The 20,441-nt window shown below is 54.3% G+C and overlaps 1 long non-coding RNA gene across 1 annotated transcript; it reads left to right on the top strand.

Moving 5' to 3' along the window:
* Positions 1-8,133: 8,133 nt before the first annotated feature.
* On the top strand, positions 8,134-8,705 carry LOC128794270 (uncharacterized). The gene is made up of 2 exons (XR_008433041.1): positions 8,134-8,378; positions 8,506-8,705. It is a non-coding gene; the product is annotated as an uncharacterized LOC128794270 (long non-coding RNA).
* The last annotated feature ends 11,736 nt before the right edge of the window (positions 8,706-20,441 follow it).

Below are 20,441 nucleotides of genomic sequence, written 5' to 3'. Positions count from 1 at the left end.
AACACACTCATCCCAGCCAGCAGCCACACACCATCACACGCGTTCAGGGCCTTCAAAGACCTCCCATCAATTAAACTTCCTCACATCTCTCACTGGGCAGGGGTGGAGAAAACAAAAGTAGTGGAATAAACCAGCAGAACTGGCAGCCAGCTGGGCACACGCCATGCCAGGGATGGCAGAGCCAAACCTGGGCAGAAGATTTCCAGAGCATCCTTCTGGCAGTCTGCAACAAGAGAAAAACTTTCCCCCTCAACTGAGACAGATGCAGCAACACCCCCCCATGAGAGGGAGCCTGCAAGAGCAAAGTGTTTCAGCAGCCCTAGGAAAAGCCAGGCTGTGGCTGATAAAACACAAACAGCTGGGGCAGAGAGACCCCTCAGTGCCAGGCTGGGCACCACTTACCCCTCTGAAAACGGGGCCAGCACTAAGAGACCTTCCCTGACGTCCTCCAGGAGCCCCAGCAAAACCCCTCACTGAGGCACACCTTGGCTTTGTCAGCAGCAGCTGATTGCTGCTCATCAAAACTGAGCCGGGAGTGAGGAGCGTGTGCAACAGGGCCTTCATTAGAGCTGAAACCCGGGTAATTGGTGGCACCAGAGCTGCTCGTTCCACTGCTAGAAATGAACCTAGCACAGCGAGTCTGGCAGCAGCTGATTTCCAGGGGTGTTTAAAAGATGTGGTGCTCATGGCTTGGTGGCAGTGCCGGGTTTGTGGCTGGACTCGATGATCTTACAGATCTTTTTCAGCCTTCGTGATTCTATTCTATTTATTTTCGAAGCAGGCATCTGCAAAGGCAGGAATTCCAATCATTTCATGGCATTTTATTTTTGCTCCTTATTGAGACACAGGATTACCTACAAATCCTGCAGACCAGGTGTGTGTGCAGCACACCCCCAGCTCCCAGCCCCCAGGTGAAAGCCCAGAGCTTCACTCCTATTCCCTGCTTTTTTCTGCACCGTAATAACCCATCCAGAGCCCTGTGTGAGGTGTCAGCAGGAGGTGTCACAGCACACCAGGAGCAGCAGAGCTGGAAGAAAACTGCATTTCTGATGGAAAAAATGCCCCGTCTTCCCACTCTCCCACAGATACAGATAATAACCTTCATCCAGCCTGAAAACTGAAGCCACAGTGTGTGGTTTATAGTGGTCAGAGAGTGGAACCAGAAATGGCCACCAGCTTGGGAGTTACCCTGGTTAAGGCTGTGCTTAGAGGACGAGAAGATGAACAAGTCAATTACAGAATGTCCTGCTCCTCATCTCCCCAAGTAATTGAAGAATCAGTATAATTTTTACTGAGGTCTTTTTAATTGGTCTCATTTGCTGCTGTGAACTAGGTGGAGCGTTGTCCCCGGTGTGATGTATGCTTCTGTGCAAACTGGAACCAAAACGTGCAGAACATTCCAGCCACTGCCACGGCAAAACAGCCCCAATCAGACAAATGCAGCTCATTTCCAAGCCTGGCCTTGAAATAGTGTGATACTAATCTATTTATCTGGCTGTTAGTGATGGTCTCCATCAAGGTCAGGAGAAATTGCTCCATTAATAAACTTGCTCCTGCTCCCACAACAACAAAGCTGTCCCTGGAGCAGGGGGAGACCCCTGGCAGGGAGAGGGGAGCTGGGTTTCTGCAGGAGTCACGACAAGCCCCTTCTCGTGGGGCCAGAGTTGGGGGTTTGGGGCTGCCCCTGCCCCCCTGCAGATGCTTTGGGGGGGTTCAGGGCCCAGGGTCAGGTTTGCAGCTCCTGCCCAGTGCCCACCTCGGCAGGAAGGTGTGAAGAGGAGGAGGAGGGCAGCTCGGGACAGGCAGATGGGGGAATCCTGGCCTAGAGCAATTCAGGGATTTGCTTTTGCTGTCAGAGCCAGCTGCAGGCTCCTTCCAGCAGCAGGTCCCCCTGCAAGAATTTTTTTTATTATGTCCCCCCACAATAATTTTTATTCCATGACTCCTTCAGAGGGTTTGGTTTAAAAGGACCTTAAAGACCATTCCAGCCCCAGGCAGACCCTCAGCAAAGCCCCAAGAAATCCATGTGAAGCCTTGTATCCTTTTTCATTCCCAGCCCCATGGATTTTGCCACTTTCCTTCCCACGCACTTTCAGCTCAGGCCAGACCCCTGCCACATGCAGGTGACACACGGGTGGGTTGGCTCATGCCCCTGAGAGCTGCACAGCCAGCAAGGGCTGGCAAAATTAGGTTATTGAAGTGCAGTTACTGTACCTGCTTTTATCCCTGGAATTGCTTCCCTCCGGGACTGGCCCAATTTGCAGCCCTTTCATCAGAGGCTCTCGTGCCCTGCAGAGATGTGGAGCGTCCTTTCAGGAGCCCAGCGGTGTCTGGAGAACAGGATCATCTGCAGAGGGCAGGTGATTGTCAAACAGCCCTGCCACGTATTCAGGTAGTTCAGGAAAATAAACCCAAATCAAACAGGATTTCAGCTTCAGTCCAAGGCACAGTGAGGGCCAAGTGGGGCAGGCTTTTCTCAGGCAGAGTTTTGCTTTTCTGCTGAAATAAACCATCAATTACCACATGAAAAGCAGAGCATACAGGGGTGGCAGGGTGGCAAGGGCCTCCCAGAATGGGGTCCCCGCAAGTTCCCCTTTCCCTGCCTTGGAGCAGTGTGCCTGCCTGGGAGGAACCCCGGGCAGGGGGTCCCAGCAAGCAGATCTGGATACCAACACCCTTCCAGAGGCCTGGCCAACACAAACCCCTTCCAGCCCTCCTCGCTGGAGCTGCACCTCCACTGCTGTTTGCTCATCAAACCCATCTCATTAATTAATTACCCCCTGAGAGCGCTGGCTAAGTTCCTCAGAGAGCAGCAATGAATGCATTGGACAAGCAAGTTTCCATTCCTGTTTTTCCTTTGGGGAGAGGAAAGGCAGCAACAGAGGGATCCTGAGCCTGCTCAGGAGCACTTCCCAGCTGAGCCAGTGGGACCTGGCCGGTGCTGGAGCATCCCCTGCCCCGGGGCATCCCCTGCACAGCTCACCACAGCCGGGCTTCAGGTCCCAAACCTGCTCAGGAGGCCAGGGCAGCAGCCAAAGCTCCCTCTCCAGGGCCCACCATGAAATGTGGCAGGTACAGCGGGTTTTAATCATCCCCCACACGCTTTCACTAACTCTGAGTTATTGCAGCTGGGTGTGCCTGCTCCTGCAGGGCCCTTGGGGCTCTTCCACCCAGCATCTCTTGGGGCCTCTGTGCAGTTTTCCCCAGATTAATTAAGGCCTGGATTCAAGATTTTTGTCAATGTCTTGGCAAAGGTTTATGGAGGTCCTTAGGGTTAATTTATAATCCCCTCAAGAATAAGTAAATATTTAAACTTCCCCCAGTGGTGCAATTGAATGTTTTAATTCATGCTGGTAGACAGAGTCAGGCAAATGCTTCTATTGCTGGAGTTATTTATGGAATAAATGAAAATAAGAAATCACCCCTGTCACTTTGCTGGAGTTTGTGGGAAGTGCTGCTCCTGACAGGCCTGGCTCCACATCACACCTGCTCAGCAAAGAGCCAGGTGAGTGTGGATCCTTCGATGGATCCATGGATGGAGGGCGGGATTGATGAGAGATGGATGGATGAGGGATGGATGGATGGATGGATGGATGGATGATGGATGATGGATGGATGGATGGATGGATGGATAAATGGATGGATGGATGGATGGATGGATGATGGATGGATGGATGATGGATGATGGATGGATGGATGGATGGATGGATGGATGGATGGATGGATGATGGATGGATGGATGGATGGATGGATGGATGGATGGATGGATGGATGATGGATGGATGATGGATGGATGGATGGATGATGGATGGATGGATGATGGATGGATGGATGATGGATGGATGATGGATGGATGGATGATGGATGATGGATGGATGGATGGATGGATGGATGGATGGATGGATGGATGATGGATGGATGATGGATGGATGGATGGATGGATGGATGGATGGATGATGGATGGATGGATGGATGGATGGATGGATGGATGGATGATGGATGGATGATGGATGGATGGATGGATGATGGATGGATGATGGATGGATGGATGATGGATGGATGGATGGATGGATGGATGGATGGATGGATGGATGGATGATGGATGGATGATGGATGGATGGATGGATGATGGATGGATGATGGATGGATGGATGATGGATGATGGATGATGGATGGATGATGGATGGATGGATGATGGATGATGGATGATGGATGGATGATGGATGGATGATGGATGGATGGATGGATGATGGATGGATGGATGGATGATGGATGGATGATGGATGATGGATGGATGGATGGATGGATGGGTGGATGGATGGATGGATGGATGATGGATGGATGGATGGATGGATGGATGGATGATGGATGGATGGATGATGGATGGATGATGGATGGATGGATGGATGGATGGATGGATGGATGGATGGATGATGGATGGATCCATGGATGGATGGATAAGGGATGGATGGATGGATGATGGATGGATGGATGGATGGATGATGGATGGATGGATGGATGGATGGATGGATGATGGATGGATGGATGGATAAGGGAGGGATGGATGGATGATGGATGGATGGATGGATAAGGGAGGGATGGATGGATGATGGATGGGGGATCCATGGATGCATGGATCCATGGATCCTCACCCTGCCCATCCTGCAGCTGCACAGCCATGCCAGCCCAGAACCAAACCAACAGCATCAGTGGGTGTGTGATAACACAACTCACAGACACAAAACCTGCTGGGAATTTGGAGCCTGGTACACGCAGCAGAAACAATGAGTGTTGTTTAAATATTCATTTTTGTATCCTCGGCACCGCAGAGCACTGTAAATCACAGCTCCCTCCACAGCAGTGATTGCACTCAGGTAGATACTGCTCACGCTTTCTTGTGCCTGCCTCTGGAACCAGCGTTGCAGAGTTTTGGTGCCGCAGGCCACAGACGGAGATGAATTGAAAATTAAGGCACCTAAATAATTAACCCCACTCCCGAGTCTTGGAGGCAATTTAATAAAGTGCTCTTGGGGCCGTGGCTGATAGTGAGCAATTCCCACTGTCACCATGTCCCCACGGGCTGCAGCAGCAGGGCCACGCTGCCCCTGCACGGCAGTGCTGGGCTCCTGGTGCTCCTGGGCAGGGAACTCTGCTGAAACCAGGCTGAGGAACCCCTGTGCACCGGGACACGGCCGCTGCAAAGCCGGGCTCTGTCCTTCTCCCGAGTGGAGCCACAGGTTCCTGAGCCCCGCTCACTCGTTGCTCTCAGTCCCACTGTGGCTCCCTCCTCCAGAATTCCTGAGCAGTGACACGCTTTCCCCGTGTGCCCCCGTCCCCTCCTCGCAGGCCCCGGAGCACAGCCAGAGCTGGCTGGCAGCCCGGGCAGCGGGGGGTGCCACGGTGGGCTGTGTGTGCCGGGGGTCTCGGCGCAGCCCTGGCTGTGCTGGCGCAGCTGTGCCAGGGCAGCCGGGAGCCTGGCAATGCCTCACCCTGGTGCTCCTCCAGCACCCGCTCTGCCAGCCCTGGAGGAGGCCTTTTCCAGGAAGCTCCACTGTCCTGCAGCTTCCCATGTGCTCGGAATTAATTATGCATGGATTTTTGATTGCAAATATGGTATGGAGAGAAGTGCACAAGCTGGGTGAATCAATTTGTCCTAAATAACATCCATCCACAATTCCTGGATTAGTTTCTTTTTTTTTTTTTTTTTTTATTTGCCTGCAAATTATGGGGATGCAGAGACAGAAATTTCCTTTTGGAAATTGTTGGTTTTGGGAATGATTTTTCATCCTGACAGCCTCTGCAGTGTGGGCTGGGTTGGAGGCAGAGTTCACCCAGAGTCAGGAAAGCTGAGAAAGAGGAAAGCTGGGAGCACTGAGGGTGCCAGGGCAGGGCTGGAGCCCAGAATTCAGCTGCAGCAGCTGATGGACGGATGGAGGGATGTGTCCTACACACCCAGGGCCCGGATCTGGCTCTGAGCTCAGCCCTGCAATGTCCCATCCCCACAGGGACAGGGCTTCCCCGGGGAGCCCGTGGGACTCTCCCCTCCTTTGGCCCGGCAGGGGATATTGCTGTTCCCGATGTGAGGTTGATTATGGTGAGAAGTGGCAGGAAATCTGCCCACGGCAGATGAATAAACCCGTGGGTTTGTGCGGTGACAGCTGTGCCTGCACAGGGTCAATGAATTCGTGGGGTTTGGCAGATGGGGAGGAGCAGCTCCTCCTCGGGCCCTTCCAGAGCCGTCCCTGCTGCTCCGAGGGCTTCGGGCTTCAGAAACACCAAACAGGGCCGGTTCTGAGCCAGGAAATTCCTCAGTGCCTCCTCCCGGGGAATGTGCTCCAGCCCGGCCCCTGCCCTGCCCCGGGGCTGCCCTGGCATGGGTGATGTCCCTCCACGCGTTTCAAACACAGGGACAGCACCTCTCAGAGCAGGTCCTGGTCTTGTCACCTCCTTCAGCCACCAGGTGTGTCCCTGCCGAGTGCCAGGCACCAGTGCCATCACCTGCAGGGACCTGTGGGTACCCGCCAGATCCCAGGGGCCCGAGAGCCCCGGAGGCACCGCGGGGACAGCCACACTCCTGTGTGCCAGCACCGGGGACAGCCACCCTCCTGTGTGCCAGCACCAGGGACAGCCACCCTCCTGTGTGCCAGCACCGGGGACAGCCACACTCCTGTGTGCCAGCAGCGGGGACAGCCACCCTCCTGTGTGCCAGAATGGGGACAGCCACTCTCCTGTGTGCCAGCACCGGGGACAGCCACCCTCCTGTGTGCCAGCACCGGGGACAGCCACCCTCCTGTGTGCCAGCAGCGGGGACAGCCACCCTCCTGTGTGCCAGCACTGGGGACAGCCACCGTCCTGTGTGCCAGCACCGGGGACAGCCACCCTCCTGTGTGCCAGAATGGGGACAGCCACCCTCCTCTGTGCCAGCACCGGGGACAGCCACCCTCCTGTGTGCCAGCAGCAGGGACAGCCACCCTCCTGTGTGCCAGAATGGGGACAGCCACCCTCCTGTGTGCCAGCACTGGGGACAGCCACCCTCCTGTGTGCCAGAATGGGGACAGCCACCCTCCTGTGTGCCAGCACTGGGGACAGCCACACTCCTGTGTGTTAGCACCAGGACAGCCACACTCCTGTGTGTTAGCACCGGGGACAGCCACACTCCTGTGTGCCAGCAGCGGGGACAGCCACCCTCCTGTGTGCCAGAATGGGGACAGCCACCCTCCTGTGTGCCAGAATGGGGACAGCCACACTCCTGTGTGCCAGAATGGGGACAGCCACCCTCCTGTGTGCCAGCACCGGGGACAGCCACCCTCCTGTGTGCCAGCAGCAGGGACAGCCACCCTCCTGTGTGCCAGAATGGGGACAGCCACCCTCCTGTGTGCCAGCAGCAGGGACAGCCACCCTCCTGTGTGCCAGAATGGGGACAGCCACACTCCTGTGTGCCAGAATGGGGACAGCCACCCTCCTGTGTGCCAGCAGCACCGCTGGTGGCATCTCCCTCAGCCACAAGGGAGTTACTGACCTGCCAGCCCGGGGCTTCCTTGGTCACTGCTGAAATGCCAAACCAGAGGTTCCTTGGTCACCACTGAAGTGCCACACCAGGGGGTTCCTGGGTCACAATTTAAATGCCAAACGAGGAGTTCCTGGGTCACAATTTAAATGCCACACCAGAAGTTCCTGTGTCACTGTTGAAATGCCAAACCAGGGGTTCCTGGATCACAATTTGAATGCCAAACCAGCGGCTCCTTGGTCACAATTTAAATGCCAAACCAGGAGTTCCTGGGTCACAATTTGAATGCCAGCCCGGGGGTTCCTGGGTCACAATTTGAATGCCAAACCAGGGGTTCCTGGGTGACAATTTAAATGCCAAACCAGGAGTTCCTGGGTCACAATTTAAATGCCACACCAGGAGTTCCTGGGTGACAATTTAAATGCCACACCAGGGGTTCCTGGGTGACAATTTAAATGCCAGCCCGGGGGTTCCTGGGTCATAATTTAAATGCCAACCCGGGGGTTCCTGGGTCACAATTTAAATGCCAGCCCGGGGGTTCCTGGGTCACAATTTAAATGCCAGCCCGGGGGTTCCTGGGTCACAATTTAAATGCCAGCCCGGGGGTTCCTGGGTCACAATTTGAATGCCAACCCGCGGGTTCCCTGGTGGGAGTGGCAGCAGAACAGGAGCACAGCAGCCAGGCTGGCTGCTGCCAGGGAAAGCAGCACACTGCAGCTCCCAGCAGCGCTGCTCCCAAAGCAGTGCTTTGTATGCTGTGCCTGCAGGAGCTTTCATCTCTTCCCAGGAATCCTGGTGCCCAGCCGGGGCCTCAGACAGCTGAGAACTTCCTTATGTCTAAATCAGGGCAATTTTCTAATTGAGACATTTGGTAGGCGCTGGGAGGAAGTGCAGGGGAGGGGAAGGAGGAATAAATCACGGAGCAGAGTTAACCATCTGAGCCTGTGACAAACAGCTCAGATAGCAGAGACTGAGCCTGCTGTTCCCCTGGCCTGCAGGAAAACCTGCTCCTTTTCCTCTGAGCAGCATTCTCCAGGAGAACATGGGACTGGGCAAGCACCTGCTGGCTGTGGCCACCAGCCAGGGCTGCATGGACGGTGTCAGGATTTTGGATTAAAAACACGGCGAGTTTTTATTCCCGCAAAAACAGGACAGGAAGTCATCCCTGTTAAGCTCTGGGATCCCAGGCAGCTGCGTGTGAGTTGATACTTCCTGGGTGGGAAATGCTCCTCGTTTCCTTGGGCTGGAGGAGCCAAACCCAGCTGAAGTGGCAGGCCTGCTCCAGGGAAGGGCTCCCAGATGTCACCAGATGACACAAGCAAAAATGACACACCACAGCCTTGGTCACGATGAAGAGACTCATTTATTTTTTCTGACTCCAATCTTTTATAGTTCTCAAAAGGTGCCAGTGGATTGGAGGGTGAACGTGCCACCTCTCCAAGGACACTGGACAAACTACCTGTACATCAAATTTCTCCACCTCTATGAAAGAATGCAAAACAACAGGTTATTTACAGAAAGTTGTGTGAGAAAGTTCTCTACAAGAATGTAAACTCAGAAGGCTTTAGAAAACTCTTGATAACCAGGGCAACACCCAAACACCTCCTGCCCCTGGCAGACCCTTCCTGCAAGTGGGATGGGAAGCAAGGCAGTGAGCAAAGCCTGGCCGAGGGGCAGTGCCAGCAGTGGATGTCCTCAGGGCTGGAACGGGCCATCTGCAGAGCTTCCAGCCCAGCAAGCTCCTCCCTGGAGGGAGAACGGGATTTGCCCCTCAGGCTCACACAGCTTTGCTGCTCCAGACTCGCTCAGGACGCAGCCCTTGATCCCGCTTGCCCTGCCTGCCTCCTCTGGAGCTGGGAGGGGCAGGGGGTGCAGGGCCCTGCCCAGCTCCCTGGGCACCAAGGGACTCACAGCTGCTGGGTCCTGATCCCAGAGACAGCCCCAGCAAAGCCAAGGGCTTGGCACCACCCACAGAGGAACCAAACAGTGACAGGCAAAGCTCCCTCTGTCTCATAAAGCATTTCCATTGCAGCATTAAGGATCTTTCTGACCCAAATACACATCCTGAGAACAAAAATAACTGTAAGGAATACAGTATTTAATCTGCCTAGACTCAGCCCCCAGAAAGATCAAATCTATTACACACATTATCCCTTGCTCTGCCCATTAATCCTAAAGGGACTGGTGATTCAACACTGTTCCTGACTCTGGGACTGCCCGAGTTCCAGATGCTCCTGCTGTGTGTCTGGGGACACTGACGGCAGTGCTGGGCTGCTGCAGGGAGCTCTGCTGCCAGCTGGGCTGCAAAGGTGACCTTGCATTCAGCACGCTCCTGGCTCTCTGCCTGAATCAGCCACTCCAACAACCTTCCCTGGCTGCAGAAGGGTTAAGGGAAAGCACAGCCCAAGGCAAAAGAAGGCTGCGGGCTGCAGAAGTGAGAGAGCGTGAGAAGACACAAGTGGTGGGAGGTGCGGCTGTGGCAGGAGAAAAGCGGGACTGAGACCTGAGCAAAGGCAGCAAACGTAGCAGAATCCCAGAGGGGTTTGGGTGGGAAGGGACCCCGGGGGCCCTCGGGGTCCCACTCAGTGCAGGGGCCCTGCTGAGCCCCCCACGGGCAGGGACGTGCCCTCCCCTCCAGCTCACACCATCCAGTGGGAGCCCCTTCCAGGGCTGGGGGTTACGTCTGTCAAATTAATTTTAATTACAATGCAAAGAAAGAAAACCCACTTGAACATTTCTAATCAACAGGCATCTAATGAGGCCTGTTAGTTCCTGTAGTCTGAACACAGTCGGGAATTTTCCAAGATAATTTACTCCATTAATATTCAGCTAGAAGTGGATCATTCAATACTTTCCATGGTGGCAGTGAGATAAAATATGTCAAAAGAAAAATTTTCTATTTGACACGGACTTTAAGTTTCATAAGTTTTGTTCTATTTTAGGAAAAAAAAACCACTTCAGAGTGAAATAAAACATTACAGCCCAGATCAACCAAAATGAGTACTGGGACTCTCTGAACCAGGAGCGTCCATGGAGGAATACAGCAGAGCCAAGCAGGAAAATCACAGGAATCCCCTTCTCAGGGCTTGCGAATGCTGTTGCTGTGTATAATTCTTGATACAAGAAATGTCAACAGCCCTTGAGAAGCTGTCAGCCTTTTTATAGAACAACAGCTTTATTGTAGCAGCTTTCACAGCCCCCAGCCGAGCCCGGCTGCTTTGCTCGGTTACAGTGGAAATGAAAACCTGAACAGAGGAGGATGAAGGAGCCGCAGAGGGACCCGGGTTTGTCTGGGGCCTGGGCAATGAGAGCACGGGGAGAGAGGGGAGGAGAGAGCCCCGGCTGTCCCAGCCCCTGGAACCCTGAGCTCCGTGCTGCTGTGCCAGCCCTGCCTGCGCCTGCAGGCACCAAGGGGCACTGGCCCTGCCACTGACCACTGACCACTGGCCCTGGCCCTGCCACTGACCACTGACCACTGGCCCTGGCCCTGCCACTGACCACTGACCACTGACCACTGCCACTGACCACTGACCACTGCCACTGACCACTGCCACTGACCACTGACCACTGACCACTGACCACTGACCACTGACCACTGTCCCTGGCCCTGCCACTGACCACTGACCACTGACCCTGACCACTGACCACTGTCCCTGGCCCTGCCACTGACCACTGCCACTGACCACTGCCACTGACCACTGGCCCTGTCCCTGTCACTGACCACTGACCACTGACCCTGACCACTGACCACTGTCCCTGGCCCTGCCACTGACCACTGCCACTGACCACTGCCACTGACCACTGGCCCTGTCCCTGTCACTGACCACTGACCCTGACCACTGACCACTGTCCCTGCCACTGACCCTGACCACTGACCACTGTCCCTGCACTGACCCTGACCACTGACCACTGTCCCTGCCACTGACCCTGACCACTGACCACTGTCCCTGCCACTGACCCTGACCACTGACCACTGACCACTGACCACTGACCACTGCCCCTGACCACTGACCACTGCCACTGACCACTGACCACTGCCCCTGACCACTGACCACTGACCACTGACCACTGCCCCTGACCACTGACCACTGATCACTGACCACTGACCACTGCCCCTGACCACTGACCACTGATCACTGACCACTGCCACTGACCACTGCCACTGACCCTGACCACTGACCACTGACCACTGACCACTGCCCCTGACCACTGACCACTGACCACTGACCACTGCCCCTGACCACTGACCACTGATCACTGACCACTGCCACTGACCACTGCCACTGACCACTGATCACTGACCACTGACCACTGTCCCTGCCACTGACCCTGACCACTGACCACTGACCACTGACCACTGCCCCTGACCACTGACCACTGATCACTGACCACTGCCACTGACCACTGCCACTGACCACTGACCACTGCCACTGACCCTGACCACTGACCACTGACCACTCCCACTGACCACTGCCCCTGACCACTGACCACTGACCACTGCCACTGACCACTGCCACTGACCACTGACCACTGCCACTGACCACTGCCACTGACCACTGATCACTGACCACTGACCGCTGTCCCTGCCCCTGACCACTGACCACTGATCACTGACCACTGCCACTGACCACTGCCACTGACCACTGACCACTGCCACTGACCCTGACCACTGACCACTGACCACTGACCACTGCCCCTGACCACTGACCACTGACCACTGACCACTGCCACTGACCACTGCCACTGACCACTGACCACTGCCACTGACCACTGCCACTGACCACTGATCACTGACCACTGACCGCTGTCCCTGCCCCTGTCACTGACCACTGACCACTGCCCCTGCCACTGACCACTGGCCCTGTCACTGACCACTGACCACTGACCACTGACCACTGTCCCTGGCCCTGTCACTGACCACTGCCCCTGTCACTGGTCAGTGCCCCCATCCCCTGGGGAACAGACGTCTGTCCTCTCACTGACCACTGCCTGTGCCCCCGAGAGCTTGACCCAGTGCAGACAAAGCATCACAGGGGGCAGGGTGGCAGTGCCAGGGTGGCAGTGCCAGGGTGGCAGTGCCAGGGTGGCAGTGCCAGAGGGATGTGTCCCTGGCTCCTGGACACAAGCAGGATTTTCCTCATGGGGACACTGGGGCCTGCACATTCACAGAACACGTGGAGGTTTCTGAGGAGCCCATGCTGGCAGGAACAGTTTGTCTTCCCACAAGCCTCCCCCCTGCTTCCCCTCCTTCCTCTGCTGCATGGTAAAGGTTATCCCCATCAGAGGTGTTGCTCCGAGCAGATCATGGGAACGTGCTCCAAAGAGATTCCATCAGAGCTCACTGCAAGCACACGGCCAGGAGCGAGAGGGAAAGATGAAACCAGGGATGTTTAAAGGACCATTTTCTGAAGAGCTCGGTGTGGCTGGGGAGGGGAGGCTGCAAAAGGCATCAGCTGCTTCTTGGGCTCTTTTCTGTCCTGTGTGCTGCAGCCAAAGTTTATTTATCTGCAGGGTGAAATAACTCAGGGCATTTGGTCAGCACAGGTGCATACACAGTGCACATACAGGAAGCACAGCTGCACAGAGCACGTATACATCAAACACAGGTACATAAGCTCTCTCCTGTTTCCAGACCTCATCTTAATTTTCCAAGACTGCTCTGCTGAAATGCTGTAAAACTCAATTTTGAGCTCATAGATGCTTGTTAGTGCCTGTCTCTATGCGACTCGAGGGGATCAAAGTTTGATTTTTTAATGGTGTTTCTTTCCAATCAGGAAACTGAATGTGCTCATAAACACCAAGCTCTGTAAGCAGACTCCAAGTGCAGAGCAGATCCTATTGCTCTCCATCCTATACCAATGATGAGCCTTGATCCCAAAAGGGGCTTTGCACATCAGGGAGATCAGGTATTGGCCAAAATGTAATTGCTTTTATTTTACTGCTGATGTCTGTGTAAATGCTCCACAGGCACAGGGCAGGGACCCAGCAGCTCCACCCGCGTGTTTCTGCTGGACTCGTTCTGCTCCTGTTCCCACCCAGCAAACCTCCCTGAGCCCAGGATCAGGCTGTGACCCACTGCAGCTGGCTTCTCCAGAAAGTGCCCAGCACTGCTGCCCCAGCTTTTCTCAGCTGGGACAGCAGAAGGGACTCCAAGCCCCCCAGAATGAAGTCTTTGGGTAGATATTGTCCCACCTTAGAGCAGGCAGGGCTCTGACAGCACCACCAGCTCCTCAGCACACCACACATACCTCCACCACTGAAAATACAAGGGGAAGGAGGATTCAAGTTTCATATTGTTTATGGATTAATTAAATTACATTCTTGTGGTTCAAGGCACTTAGGTTAATTTAAGAACATATATTTTGCCCAAAACTCACTTAACTGCCATGTAATTTTTTGCTGTTTCCTTTTCCATTATTGCTGATTAACAAGATCCTTGGGAATAAATAGAAGTGCTCTCTCTGCTGTAATTAGCCTGTCTGTCCCCCTGATTAGCTGATTCCTATTTTGTGGCAGGGAGTTTGAGGATCCTAAATGCTCTGCTCTGACATCATCATTCCAGCCAGGGAGCAAAATGGAAGTTTTGTGGGAAAGAGAGGCCTTGGCTCTATTTTAACAGACTTTTGGAGAGTCACCAAGGTCCAGCCTCAGCATCACTGGAACAAATGGATTTCAGTGCACAGAGCCAGGAAAGGGCAGCCCAGAAGGACGAGGGGAGCCAGGGGAAGTTCCTGAGCCAGAGCATCAGCAGAGCTGGGATGCAGTCAGGCCCCACGGAGCAGAGCGTGTCTGGGACACCCCCTGTCCCCACCCTCAGGCTGCCCTGCACACTGGGGACACCCCCAGGGCGTGTGTGTGACCCCCGGGGCTGTGGGGGACAGAAATGCACCAGCTGCAAAGAGCTGAGCCAGCCCAGGAGTCGGGGAGGACGTGGCCATCAGATCCCACAGTCAGAGTGCTTTATCCCAAAATGCTTCTGTCCCAGACAGAGTGGATTTTGTCAGGACATCAAAAAAGGATAAAGCTTTTTCTGGGCTTCAGTTGCTTGTACATTTGTAGAGCTGAGGAGGTACAGGGCTTTAAAAAAAAATTGAATTTTAGAAAGGATTATTTTTCCCAGCTATCATTAGAGTAAAAGTGTTATTTACCAATTTTTAAAGAGTCCTAAACAGTATCATCCTACATTTCAAAAGGTTGCAGTTATTTAAATTCATTAATACAAAGGCAGAAAGCTCTTTATGGAGGTCAGATCATTTATTCTGCCCCGACAGATTAAATTACACACTGAGGTCAAAAAGCTGGAATATCCTTAGGAAGAGACTAAAAACCCAGAAATTTTGGGAGAGACACAAGATGGTTTAATTCACCCTGGCCCTTAGTGAATTCCCATTAAGGAGGTTGAGGGTTTTTCAGAGTTTTCCCATCCAGGGTGCCCAGAGCAGCTGGGGCTGCCCCTGGATCCCTGGCAGTGCCCAGGCCAGGCTGGACAGGGCTGGGAGCTCCTGGGACAGTGGGAGGTGTCCCTGCCCTGGCAGGGCTGGCACTGATGGGATTTGGGGTCTGTCCCAGCCCAAGCCACGCTGGAATTCCACGGTCCTGTGAAATCATTTCTGTGCAGAGCAGAGAGCTGTGCTGCCAGCACTGCTGCCCTGCCTGGGCTGTCACCCCGAGCACAGCCCCACACTCACAGCCCCACATTCACAGCCCCACACTCACAGCCCCACACAGCCCCACACAGCCCCACGCTCACAGCCCCACGCTCACAGCCCCACGCTCACAGCCCCACAATCACAGCCCCACACAGCCCCACAATCACAGCCCCACAATCACAGCCCCACACTCACAGCCCCACACAGCCCCACAATCACAGCCCCACAGTCACAGCCCCACACTCACAGCCCCACAATCACAGCCCCACACTCACAGCCCCACGCTCACAGCCCCACAATCACAGCCCCACACAGCCCCACAATCACAGCCCCACACAGCCCCACAATCACAGCCCCACAATCACAGCCCCACACTCACAGCCCCACACAGCCCCACAATCACAGCCCCACGCTCACAGCCCCACACTCACAGCCCCACAATCACAGCCCCACAATCACAGCCCCACACTCACAGCCCCACACTCACAGCCCCACACAGCCCCACACTCACAGCCCCACACTCACAGCCCCACACTCACAGCCCCACACTCACAGCCCCACTCTCACGGCCACTCTCTGGACCAGCTGCAGACATTCAGACACATTCAGAGACAGGCAGCGACTGCAGGAGTGCTTGGGGCGCTCCTGGAGAAGGGAGGTCGGGAGCAGGTTTGGTACCACAGGGCAGAGCAGGGGTTTTAAAGAGTCACTGAGAGGGGGGTGTGAATGAGAGAGGCTCAGGCAAAGTGTAAAACAGCACTGTGAGACAAGAGTTACTCAGAGGCCAGGAGGAAGAATTTGGGGTCACGGTGTTTTCGTGCCAAGTAGAATTTGTCCTGAGACAGAATGAATGACCCCATCCAGTCCCTTTTGTCATTGGGCATACACAAATTATTTCCTGAGCAGGGGAAATTGATCCTTGAAAGTAAACTTGCATTGGCAATAGGTGAGAGCCTGAGTGACCTCTGCTCTTCTGCATCTCCCATTTCCATGGCAGAGGAGTGCTCACAGAGGTGTCACAGCAGCCTGGAGGGGCTGGGGGGGTTTCAGCACGAGGGTTTGCACGGTGCCCTGTCCCAGCTGGCAGGGCAGCAGAAGGGTGGGCAGGAGCAGATGGAAGGGGAGGAAAGAAGGAAAACGTCAATTAAGTCTGAAAGGGAGAGGGAGATTGTCCTGGTCAAGGAATTTATCTCCCTGTCTGTCTGGGCAAAACACCCACGGGGATTTTGGGAGAGCTTTGCTGGGTGTGAGCAGGCCCAAGGCAGCCAAAGCAGGAGCCCCATCCCTGGGCTGCTCTGGCTGCAGTGGAACCCCCACTGGCACCCGGTTCCTTGGGAAGGATCCCGCCTGCAGGGACCCCAGCTGGATGTCACCCACCCCAACAGTGCAGGCACGTCCCCTCCACATGCACTGCCACCTGCCCCAGCCCCTGGGAGCAAACAGCCCCTGAGACAACAGGTCCTGCCATCACAGAGGCTCAGAGGCAAGGGCTGGAATGCCCCCGGCCCTTTGCTGTGGGAAGGACACGGAGCAGCTTTCCCCCACCCAGGAGGGGCTGGATTAGAGACCTGATCAGGCAGCAAACAAATGCAGATGGACTGGACTAAATAAAACCTTGCTTGTGATCTCCATGTCAACAAATTAGACAACTGTGTTGGCAACTTGGCAGGCTCCCCTTGTTTGCACTGGTAAATCAAGTTCCCAGTCTTTGCAGCTGCACAAGAATTTCCTTTTTTTTTAATTTTTAATTTTTTTTTTTTTTGCTGGCATCATTCCAGAAAGCTGATTGTTTGGGGATCTGCCTTCGTGTCTAAAACCTGACTCTCAGAGAACAAACAGCGACTGCCAGCCCTGGGTTGGTTAAAGGAATCTGCCAGCCAGCATCTGCTGCAGCTCACAGGAACAGAGAGGGGCCCATTCCATGCTCCCAAAGGCCCATGGACTGCAGGGGTGTGGGGGTCCCGGGAGGGAACAGCCCCGGGGTCCATGTGGGAAGGGGAGCCCAGGGGGGAGCACCTGCACAGGGCAGTCAGGCAGAACAGTCTGAAACGCCCCCTTTGCTCCTGTCAGCACAATCCTGTGTGTTTGAATTCAAGCTGAAAACCGGAGTAGTTTGTGCTCTTTAACTCTCGTCTCTTCCAGGGGGTGCAGGGAAGGGGGCCCGGGGCAGCACTTCCCACCCCTCCCTCCTGCGTGCCAGGAGGAGGGTGCAGCTCTGCACAGGATCCTTTGGACGAGGGCAGCCAAAGCAGCCTGCAACTGCTGCACCCTGCAGCTGCTGCCAGCCTCGGGGCAACTGGGAACCTGGCTGTGATGGATTTTATCAGATGATTGATCACGGTGCTTTAAAGAGCAATGCCCACCTCGAGGCGCAGCCTTTGTTCAGCAATTTTTGCTTTTGTTGAGCAGTAATTCCCAATTAGCCCGCCGCGACCTCGCAGGGATCTCTGAGCACTCCCCGGGTGCTGAGCTGACCAGTGAATAGAGGCCTGTGACAGAAAGCTGCTCTCTGAGGGATGGAGAGCTGCCAGGTGTGTGTTGCAGGGGTTTGGCAGCTCTGCTCTCCTGCAGCGCCCTGGCCCTGCTGTGCCAGCACCTCCATCTCCTCCTGGGCAGGTCGCAGGCACCCAGAGCCCCTGGCAGTGCCCAGCTGCACCTCCTGCCTGGGCTCAGGCTGTAAGGACACGGGAGCTGTGATCTCCAGCCCCAGGGCTGCTGCAGCTGGGGCTCACCCGGCAGTCCCCGAGCCCCCCAGCCCTGCACAGCCTCACACTGCCACGGCTCAGGAGCCCGCAGCAGCTTCCCACAAGCACTCATCCCCTCCAAGGCTCTGCTCATAAAGCTTTACAGGGCCTTTTCCTTATGATAATCCAGCAGAAACATGATTTAATGGGGCTAGGAGGAAAACAAGCTCAGCAACAGGACCAGCAGGCAGTGATTGCAGTCTCCCATCTCGTGGCTTTTCCTGTCCTCCTGCTCCTTCTCTCTGCTGTGGTTTCATTCTGCTCATGCTGTCACTGGATTATTACGTGCTCTCCATTACAGCCTGAAGGTCTTTTGTGGTTATACTTTAAAGGTGGCTTTGTGGCTTTTTTTGCTCTGGGTTACTGTTGTGCCTGCTGAACCACTACACCCAATTTGTAAATAGAAACTGTGTCCAAAGGAAATGTTGGAGACAAGCAGGCAGACAATTCCCTTGAGATGTGCCCGTTCCATCCCTAATCCCAATCGGACTCAGTTTGCAGAGCAGAACTCCCGCAGGTTGTGTACCAGGGACAGCTCCCGGGTGTTTCCCCACACAAAGCCATCACACCTCACAGCCCGGGCTCCCGGCCTGCCCTCCCCCAGCCCCGCAGCCCCTCCCCGTCCTTCGGTTCTTTTGAGAGCTTTAAAGTTCTTCTAAAAGCTCCTATGCTTTCTGATATTTACATATTTCATCTGAGTTTTCTCACGCTGTTCATGTAAATATTGATTGTTCTGCATTCTTCTTTGTGGGAGGAGAGAACTGATGGATGTTGGTTTGACCAGTGTGGTTGGAGAGGTGGCACTTTCCACTTTCACCCTCCAACCCACTGCCACTTTACTATTATATATATATATATAGTAGAGTCAGAAAATAAAGTTTACCCTTTTGAGTTCCTTTCCTCTCCTTTTACACCCAACATGCTTCTGCGAGTTGTTTCGTGTCACAGTGTGACACGTGCCTCCGAGCAGGGCAGCTGGCAGAGCCGTGCCACGTGGCCACAAGAAGCAATCTTGGCTCCTTCCACGGCGTTCAGCACCGTTATCACCCACTGCTGTGAGGCAGGCTGGGCCGAGCCACGGCTACGGACCTGAAAAATCAGCAGCTGCACAAACATGGCACAAAAGAAGCAAATAAGCAAATCATTCATAACCTGGCTAAACAAAGACCTCACGGGGCTCGTTTGCTTTCTCCAATGTGAACACACAGAAATGCGTTTAAGCAAAGAGGTTCTGCCAAGATTTTTTGTGGAGAGCTTGTCCTGGCTGGTGCACAGGCAGCTCCAGATGGGAAAAAGGGATTTGGGTGGATGTGAGAGCGCAGCAGGAAGCTGAGGAAAACCAAAGGATGGCTCTGTGCCCTTGCGAGCTAAGATGAAGTTGGGAGGGTAAGGGGTGTATCTGAGAGAAGAGCAGGTTTTCATGATCTCCTTTCAAGGGAGGCCTTCCCTGGTGAGCACTGAATTCCCCCTCAGGGGGGTCCTGGGGTCTGTGAGGGATGCTCTCCTCCCAGTAATTCCTGGAAAATATTCAAACACGTGGAAATGGCTCCATTCCCCCCCCTCCCATCACTGCAAAAGGAATCATCTGCATTCTAAACGAGACTAAAGCATCACTAAAACCCCTCTGATTCCCTCACAGCAGGGGCCAGCCAGCTCTTAGGGCCACTGGTCACAGGCCTGGCACCGCCTGCCCTGCCCAGACAGGAGAGTCGGTCCTGGCTGGAGGTGAGGAGGATGCTCAGCCCCTCTGATGTGCCTCTGTGCCTCTGCTGGAAAGGGAAAGACAGAAAGGAGAGAACTGAGAACGTGGGGGGCAGTGCACCAGCCCGGGATCCCCCGGCTCCAGGGCTTGGATGACTCCTTCAATTGCAGTTTTTATTTCTGCCTGGGGAGAATGGTAACGGTGCCAAACCAGAGTCCCTGTTCACCTCTTCAGCACTTATTTAAAGCAAACAGAAAGCAGGAGAATCCAATAGTCTTTTTTTCCTTATGGATTAGCAGGTCAGGAGGTTCCAGGAGAATTCAACCAAATTTTTGTGATCAGGTAATTTTCATTTTGATTGCTGTAACCACAAAGAAAGCCAACAGCCTGACAGGAGTCTAATCCATAGTGAGGAAAAATAGGACATTTTTCATGTGTGCAGGAGGGGCATGAAAAGATGCATCTTTTCCATCAAAACAATGCAAAATCTGATTTATTTTTTTTTATCTTAAACCTGTTCCAGTGTCTGTGCAGTAAACCAAACCAAGCTGATCACATTGTGTGCCAGGTGTTCCTCTGGAGCAGCAGTGACATGATTAATTAAATAGTCACTGGGCCAAAAAAGGACTGAACATTAATACAATTTTCTGGCTATTCCAGCGCTTCTTATTAGAGAGACATGGCTGAAATACGAAACCTTTGGAGAAAGGAAGGGGCCCCACATCAGGCCAGGGGCCTGAGCAGTCACTGAGGGCACAGAGCAAGGTCAGGGCATAAACCCCACGAAGCTCCAGCTCTTCAGTTCCTTCAGCACCAGCACCACGGCTCCAGAATGAGTA

This window comes from Vidua chalybeata, chromosome 12 (assembly GCF_026979565.1).
Source record: "Vidua chalybeata isolate OUT-0048 chromosome 12, bVidCha1 merged haplotype, whole genome shotgun sequence".
In the NCBI taxonomy this organism is placed as follows: domain Eukaryota; kingdom Metazoa; phylum Chordata; class Aves; order Passeriformes; family Viduidae; genus Vidua; species Vidua chalybeata.
Note: the sequence above shows the minus strand (reverse complement) of the source record. Positions and strands in the feature narration are given on the sequence as shown.